We start from the raw sequence: 9,409 nt of genomic DNA, 5'->3' as shown, positions 1-9,409 counted from the left end.
AGAGACTTTAGCTATATGGTTAATTTGAGCTCTCTGTGTCTCCTTGTCAAACGGTTGCTTCCGTGTTCCAGTTTAGGACTTAAACGTCCCACGTTCCCAATGTGATGTAGGCTGGTAATCCTGGGAGCGCAGGATGCCTCCAGCGAAAGGATGTGACTGCTCCGTGCACAAAACGGCAGGCCCAGGGAACCTGCAGCCACCAAACCCTTCCATACGCTTGAAAACTTCCCTTCTCCTCCCCCGCTACGCCCACCCCAATGCCACTCTTGCCACTGGCATCTAAGGGAACCTGACAGGGGGCACAAGAGAGCTTGGTTTTGCATCTCACTGGTACCTTACAGCATCCTTAGGGTCTGTGTAGCTCTGAGTCAGGCAGCTTCGCTTTTTCCTTTCTGAGAAGCCAGCAGGGGGAGCAGCCCCCAGGGCCTTGTTTTTATTTTTAACATCTGTCTCCTGCATACACTATACATAATCCCTTCACCCCCCACATTACTGTGATCAATTTGTTCTTTTGGGAAACAAGATAGTGGCAAAAAAAAAAAATCGCAAATACTAAATAATTAACTCAAGGACGTCTTCCAAGAAAAATACAAGAATTCAAAAGAGTAATCTTCCACTTGAATGGTTTGGGTCTCTATTAATTATAACTTCCTATTCATTGTGATTAATGATTGCGAGGATGACATTTAGAACAGAAAGTTGGGAAAGAATAACAAGGGGAAACTTGTCTCTGTGATAAGATCTAACTTTAAAATAGTCTTTCCCAGAGGAAGTGACAGGACTTCATTTCTGGGTCCTTTTAAAAGTCCTAGCAAAGCCCAGGAGGACACACTGGAAAGAGCAATTGTCCTCTAGGGACTGATCAGAAATGCCCTAAAAAGGTTACTTGCATCTCTGCTCTCTGCCGTGATTGACAGCCGTAATGACAGGAAGGACAACAGCAACCACGGATACAGACGATACAGACAAGGAGAGAAGTTTATCTTATTTTTTAAATAAATTATTGCAACCAGCTTAACAACCCGATAGAAGAAAGCCATTGGTGAGCGGTTAATGCTTGGCAGTTTCATGCTGGGCAGGTTTTCCTCCGTGTTTTTCATTTGGATCTATTTTCTTCGTCCCCACGGGCTCAGTTAACACGTAATTTGGATCACCTGCTAAACCCAGCACCAAATGCGCCCCATACTTCAGATGACAGCCTATGATTTAGAAGGAAATCCTCCCGAGACACCATTGTCAGGATCTATTAGAACATGCTGCAGTTGCCTGGTGTCTTATCCAGGGCGGTGAGGACTTGCTGGTGACTCGGTGCCACAGAGAATGAAACGCACCACATCCACGTGGCATTCGGTGGCAACTGTTGCAAATAAGCAATAGTATGAGCTCCCCGGGGCCCGGCGGCTCCAACCTCCACCCAACTTCTTGCCCCCGATCTTTGCCCGGTTTCTGAGGGTCCCTCACCTTACCGCGGCCCGCTGGCGAGCCAAGACCCCAGAGGGGCTCCTTGAGGCTGCACACCCCAGCATTGCCTCCCCCAGTTCCTCCTCAGTGACTCAGGCACCAGTGCCACCCGGCAAGAAATAGAGCCACGGTCTGTGGAGACAGCAACAGCGTTCAGCATCGCGGTTCAAACGGACACGGCTCACCTAGTGTGCTCCAGACTGCAAAGCGTGAACGCCCATCAGGGTATGGCTTTTTCCACAGACACACATCTGCAGCCATTTTACCTGTGACACGCTCTAGAAACTGAACATTCAATCCATCAGAGGTGGAAGGGGCTTTGCCTCACCACATGCTAGTTACCATGTATTTCAGACCACCTGCTAAATTTACCATAGACCGTACCACAATTCCCAAGGCCCAGCCATTAGAGGCAGTACCCCTTCCCTTAGTAGATCTATAAGGGAGTCTGGTCATTTCCTTGTTGAAGTCAGCCCAAACGTGGCTTTCTATCTGTGCACTTCAGCGCGCGCGCGCGTGTGTGTGTGTGTGTGTGTGTGTGTACCCGCGCGCACGCGCGATGGTTAAGGGGTGAGAAGAAAGGCACTCTCACGGCTCTGATCTCTTCTCTCCCAAGAGTCTCTGTCCCTATATAACTAGGTAGATAAAGAAAGAGGAAATTCTACCAAGCCCCAAATGCAAACAAGTATGTGCAGAACAACCTACAGACAGATTAATTTATGTTGGTCTTGCTTCAGTGGGAGTCAAAAATGAGGGACATTTTTACTTCTCCCATCCTAAGAGGCCTTTGTGTTGGACAGCTGGGCTCCCCAGTTTGGGGGGAAGCTTCCCTGGTTGTAAATGCCCAGGAGACAGCGAACATGTGCATGCAGGCACACGTCTCCTCCCCTTCCCGAAGAAGTACTTGGTTTAGAAGACTAAGCCAATTAAGAAAGAGGGTACAGTAGGGGAAACAGCCTATTCCGGGAAGAGAAATGGTCGATTTCCTCAAGGCCAAAAGGAGGGAAAGGACGATAGTATCCACAGTGGCGTGGACAGTGCCCCTCACTGCCACACAGCGCCCAGAGGTGGCTGGATCTCTGTCTGAAAAAGTGCCATTGTGTGGGTGCCCAGGGGATGGACGTTAGGTGGCTTGGGAGCCTCAGCCAAGGTCCTACTCGGCCCAGAAGCAGTGGGTCACTCTGTTCGTATAGCCCTTCCCTCAGCAGTGACGCTAAAAGTGCAGAAACCAGAGGCCCTGCCCCAGGAGATCATGTTCTGCCTGGGTCCTCTGAGAGCCCCATAAGATCCTGAGGGAGGGGGGAGGCTAGCCCATGACCAATCTTGACTTCTTACCCCTGGAAAATGGGAGTTCAGAGGCAGATTCAAGTTAATAAGACAGTGTGACGGTCCTTATCCCCAAAAGTGGTGGAGAAATTAAGAGATGTGATATTTCACTTCATCCACCCGTGGAGACCTGGGAACAGCCAACACATCCTATGCCACAGTGACACAGGGCCAGCTCCTCGGTCTGATTATTCACAACCCTGTGTGGTGTGTGAAAACCAGACTCTCCCTTCCTGACCCCTGCTGCCTTCCCTCCTTCCTCTCTCCCACAGGGGGGGTACTTGGGGGGACGGTAGCTGGAGAGACCCTGGAATTAAAAAGATTGGGGAACATTCTGGCTTTACTCCTTCCCCTCATCCTTCCTGGCAAGTCCCAGTCACAGAGGGCTCTCAGTGGGTATTGTGAGTGATGAGTTAGCCAGGTGTTTCTCTTTCCATCTTTAAAACCTAAGCCAAGCTCCTCCTGTGCCCCCCAGTGATCTAGCCCACATAAACCCCACTTCTCTTTCTTGTACCCAGCATCCTGGTCCCTCCCAGAGGCTTTTGCTGACTGTCTAGGCTGCATTTAATTTATAGTCTTTCTTATGCCAGTTAATAGGAACATTTCTCGATATTCTTGATGGGGTTAATCTATTTATTAGTGGACCATACGTTCTTGAAGGGCAAGAACCAGGCCTTCTACCCCACTGACATCTCCAGCTGATGCCAGGGTAAATGCAGCTCTCCATCCCTGAAACCTAAGCCACGTGTGCCCATGGTACCAGCCTCCACGCCAAGATGGGCTCTGGAGCCTAGAACTAAACCCTCACTGCCTGGCCCCTCGATCCCTTTGCCTTTCCTGCTTAAATTCAAGGTTACACCACCTTCTCATTCAGGGCTGAAAGGAGTTCGGGAAATCAAAAGTGCCTGAAATCAGTATTTTGTGGACAGAACCAGATTCGAAAATGGAAGCAGCCAACCAGCTTTAGTCTATTAAGGCCCGACTTGCTTCGTTTGGTCCTGTAAATAAACAGTTTTCTCAGCTGGGATGGATTTATGGCCCTGCCAAGAACTTGCCCAGTAAACTTGACAAGGCTCTGAATCCCTTTCTGCTTTTGAGTTCCCCCAGGGGCCAGGCCCTTCAATGTGCAGGAGATGAGATTATCTACTTTGTCCCCAGACCACAGTTGTCCTCTGAAGCCAGGCATCTCCTTCCCCTCTGACTCAATTCTCAGCCTGGAGTCCCTTGCCAACCCATTTTTTCAAACACTATGTGCCGAAGAAAGGAGAGGGTGAGTCGAAAAAGACACCACACTCACCGAAGATGTCAGGGCACTTCAGATGCCTCCCAGGGAAGACACTGGCTGAGGAGGGATTTCTGTACTTTGTAAGTCGATGTCCTACAATCTACCAGCGTACCCCACGCTGAGCAGCTCAGGGCTTACCCAGTGTGGTCTGAGCATTCATTAATAGCTCATTTTTTACCCCTGACCCATTGATGCAGGGTGACACCTTGTAGCCCCCACACCCCTGTGTCTTTTTAAAAAGACCCCAGTCTCCAGCAAAATTGTCTGCTTTCTACAGCCAATTCAGCCCTCCCTCCATGGTCACATTGGTCAAGCCAAAGGGAGAGAAAAGCTATCAATTAAACAAGAGAGAGAGACAAACAGATGAGAGAGAAAAGTCCCCACAGGTGGATGTCTCGTCCATCCACTGGACGCCTCCACTCGAGCCTCCTGTGTGTAGGACCCCGGGCCAAGGCCGTCTGCATTGCCCCGCCCCCGCCCGGGCAGCCTGCCTTCCTGGGCACTGCTGCTCTAAGCTGCCCACACTGACTCCCTTCCAGGAGGTTGCTCACCACCTGACACGTGCATTGCTCGGGGGGGTCTTCATGAATGGACAGCAGGTTCTTGGGGGCCAGCCTTCCTGGGTGAAGCCAGAGGATTCCTCCACCAGGTTGGGTGCTGAATGTCATTTCTCTGCCACACCTGTTGCCACTTCTTACTTTCTAATCTGCATTCCCTGTTCCTTGTATTCTGGGTTGAATCGGTTCCGACCATATTCCCTCCACTGTCCGTGTAGTTGTAGCTTTCAGTATACCAAAGTGTGGGACCATCCTTTCCCAGTGCTATGACATTGACCCTGCTTATGCAGTGAGCAAGTGGCTCAGTGCATCCTATTCCAGGGCCTCCAGGTCAGGCACAGAGCAGCTCTGACCAGTTAGAGTCCCCATTCCTCCCGACACAGTGATGGGTTCACTCGGAGATGACCTGGGGTTGGGGCAGGGAAAGTCATTTTCTTTCTGCATTGTGAGAACTAAGGATAATATAAGCCTGAAGCCCCTAAGGCAAGGGATATTTTCCACAGGCAGAGAGAGTCACACTGAGAATAAAACCAAGACCAAGGGGGCACCTGCGTGGCTCAGTCAGTTAAGCCTCTGGCTGTTGATATTGGCTCAGTCATGATCTCTCTACGGTGGAATCAAGCCCCACATTGGGCTTTGTGCTGAGGGCATGGAGCCTGCTAGGGATTCTCTCTCTCCCTATCTCTCTGCCCCTCCCCTGCTTGCATGCATGCTCTCTCTCTCTCAAAATAAACAAATAAACTTAAAAAAAAAAAAAGCAAGACGGGAAGGTGAAGAGGGTTGGAGAGAAAGTGGGATCCTGAAGATACCATTTGAGTATCTAAAATGAGAGCCTCTCGGGGCGCCTGGGTGGCTCAGTTGGTTAAGCGTCCAACTTCGGCTTAGGTCGTGATCTCACGGCTTGTGGGTTTGAGCCCCATGTCAGGCTCTGGGCTGATGATGGCTCAGAGTCTGGAGCCTGCTTAGGATTCTGTGCCTCTCTATCTGCCCTTTCTCCACTCGTGCTCTGTCTCTGTCTCAAAAATAAATAAACATTAAAAAAATTACAAAATGAGTGCCTCTCCTGGACATTCTGGTTCCATGAGCCAACACATTTCTTTTCTGCTTAAGCTCACTGGAGATGGAATTTCGTCACTTCCAACCACTGTCTCACTAATGCATCTGCAGACTCCAAACCCCTAGAGTCATTTCTCTATTATTCAAGGGTCTTTCGATTGCAAGTAACAGAAACTCAAGTTAACTTACGCCAAAAAAAGGAGAAAATACTAAATTGCAAGAAAGGACATGAGTGGTACAACTGGCCTTAGGGACAACAGCACTGGAACTTTCTCTCTTAGACGGCCATCTCTGCCTCTCTCTGCACTTCCACACAAGGTTCCTTGGCTGCCGGAGTTCCGGATGTAGGACTTTACAGCCTCACGAAGAGAAAACAAGCTCAGGGAAGGACTCTGGTTGCCCTGCCTTGGGTCAGTCCCTGGACCTATCCCTGCAGCCAGGGATGTGGAACTGTGGCCTCTCCGGGACCACTCACCCACCCCTACAGGCAGAGAGAGGAAGTCTGTTGCTAGAAGGTGGAAAAGGTAGAGGAAGTAAAAACAACAGCCACCCCAACTTCCTCCCAGGAGTACTAACACCTTTCCCTAAAGCACCCTGATAAAGCCCATTCAGATATCACACACTTGGCATTCAGCTCCGCCCTCAGCTGCTAGTTCACCCTGGTCATTTCATTAACCCGGCAATCAAGCTCCCCTACGATTTATGCGATTGAATTTTTGGACCACATTTAGAGTGTTAAAGTAGGGTGTTACTTTATATTTTGAAACTTTGAAAACGTTGATTTGCAGTTTAATTTTCATCTTTCATTTAGAGTTTTCTTAAAGAGAGAGCAAGATGATCAGAGCGTGTCCTCAGACCACTGTCTATTGCTGGGTGGTGCACAGTGAACCGGTGGCCTGGAGAAACACCTCCTTTGCAGGGGTGCCACAGCTGCAAAGATGATCTGTCTTTGGGCTGATTGGTTCTCCCAGGAGAAGGAGGAGTACTGGGCATGGGTTGCGTCGAACCAACCATGTGATCTTTTGCCCCCCTCCTCGAAGACCTGGCTGCACTGTCCACCTTGATGACTCCCCACCTTTCAGCCTTCAGAATGCACGTGTGCAGTTGTGTGCGTGTGTGTGCACACTGCTGTGCGGTGTAGTGTGTGTGTTTCTGGACAAGGAGGGGTGTGGAAGGACAGGGGAGGGCTGGCAGATCACGGCAGGCAGCGGCGATAAGGGGCCCGGAACCACTTCTCCTCGCTGTGTACATTGGACTATTTGTCACAGGCTGACAAGAGCTGGGATTGTGGTGGAAATCTCTTATTTGTAAATATCACTCAGATTTTTGGACAGACTTCTTTCAGGTCAGGAGATGGAGTCCAGAGTTTATAGACTTTGTTACCAACCTCTTCGTCTTACTTGACCCAAAGCTTTTAGGCAAGACTACCAAAGAAACTTCTTCCAATGAATTTTGGATGTGCTTGCCAATATTTTATAACAAGGGACCTGGCTAGAATATTGAAACGTTGGACACACTGCTTTTAAGGGAACACAGAAATTATAATGGATGAGGGCAGAAATACACATATCACAGAGGCTAACGTGAGACTACTGAAAAATTGTTTATAATTGCTATATTACTTAGTTGATTAATCTATTAATAATACCAAAATAAAAGTTTAATCTCTCAAGTCATTTGTGATAATATTTAGTAGCTGCCAGTATTCCAAGTAGTTAAAGGCGTAATTAATTCTTTTGATGAGTCATGTGTTAGTTCACTTAGTTGGCCCTCTACCTTAAAACATTTACATCTCCTTGTAATTAAAATGTCTCAATTATTTATGTGGACTTTTTAGGTGATCCAAGTGTACTAAAAACAATTTAACAACTAAACTTTAAACATGTTCTCATTCTCCTCACAAACTATTTTAATGACTTTTCTTAACAATAACCAAGTCTTTATACTAGCCAATTATTCCTGTTGATATGAAAAACACTCTAATTTGCTCTTGATAACAGCTGCTGACATAAAAACTAGGCCAGATAACTTTAATAGTACAGAAATATTTTGCGTCTGCAGCCTGTTGGCATGCATGCAATAACTAAAAGTGAACACTAGAGGGAGGTAGACAGAGAGGGTGAGAAGGAAGGAAAAAAGGTGAGATATATATAGATGTTGAATTTGAATGAAGAATGTATTTTGGTTTGATCCCTTAATGCTCATTTACTGGAGGTCATATCCAGGAACCTAATTAGAAACATGATGTGTGATTCATATAACATATTCACTTCATTTGGAAAGAGACCTGAGCACATCAGGTTTGTCTCTGAAAAAAGGAAGCTCATTATCATGCTCTCTCTCCCTATTCCTCTCCCCACCCAATACTTGCATAATGCATTTCAGTTTTCTAAATGATTTCATATACATTATCTTATTTGGGAGTCAATGTGCTGTAGCAGAAAGAAAATTAGACTTGAGTCGGGGAACCTGAATTGTAGTCTGGGCTCTTCCACTCAATGCCGGTGACCTTGGATGAGGTACTTAATCTGTCTGGGCAGCAGAGTCCTCATATGTAACATGCCAGTGTGAGAACAGATCATCTCTAAGGTCCTTTCGATTCTAAAACTCTGTAATTTTATGATATAGCCTATGGAAGAGAGAAAGAATGTATAAGTGTGTGTGTGTGTGTGTGTGTGTGTGTGTGTACCTATGGAAGTGTGTGTCCTGACTCACACATGAATTCTTTCAAATAAAAACACTATTCTGCCTTCACTGAAAACGTTTTCTCCTTCTGCCTCGGAGGAGTAATGCACATGCCAGGGAACTCCCAAGTAGTGAAACAGCCCCTCCGGGACTCAGCAAGTCCCAAGATTGGGTTACAAAACCTAATGTGTATATGAAATGTTTCCATCAACTTATGAAATAAAATTCCAATAAAGGCAGTGGCTTTTTATTATTATTTAGATTTAGATCATCCCCTGCAGTGCTGAAAAGCCAAAGGCAACCTTCTGAGTTTAGTAGGATCTCGGAATGAAATGGAAACTGAACAGACCGAGGGAAATAGATGCATTAGACATCATTGTCCTACCTAGAAGGCAATTTTTGTTCTTTGTTTTTTTGTGATTCTTTAAGCCCAGAAAACAGCACAAATGCTAAAAGCTCGTTAGAATTTTAAAGAATTCTCAACCTGCTGATCAATTCTAACTTTTAGAATTTCAGAATCATTTTTTGTCTTAAGACACAGCTCCACTGTGTCATTTTCATTAAATTAACACAAAGCAATTCTCATCCCCAGCCTGGAAGAAATCCTTTAACTCTCTTGTCTGGGAGTGTGCAAATGCCTGCCCTGTTTCTCATCCATGTCTGTCCCTCTCAGTTCCCAAACTTCTGGCTCAAGGAAAAAAATAAAACAGAGAGAGACTCTAGGAGACCCAGGAGCAGGCATTCAGAAGTCCACCGAGGGATGGGAGGGGCTCCATTTCATGGGCCACTGGGTCAAGGCTTGGACAGGAGGCCCAGGAAGACAGAGAGCCCAGGCTGGAAGAGGCCATTCCAGGGTACCCCAGAGCGTGGTGTGGGGGCTCCAACGGGCAGTTCCCTAGGTCAATGCAACCCAATCCAAGAAACAGAACAGGCAGCGTTGTGCAGAGAGCATCTAGATTCTCAGGTGCTGTGGCTGCATACGGGTTGACAGCATCCACGCTGACAGAAGGACTAGCAAGTATGAACACGAAAGCCTCGG

Source organism: Felis catus, chromosome B3, assembly GCF_018350175.1.
Source record: "Felis catus isolate Fca126 chromosome B3, F.catus_Fca126_mat1.0, whole genome shotgun sequence".
NCBI lineage: Eukaryota > Metazoa > Chordata > Mammalia > Carnivora > Felidae > Felis > Felis catus.
The sequence above is the reverse complement of the archived record's forward strand: the minus strand, read 5'-3'. Positions refer to the sequence as shown.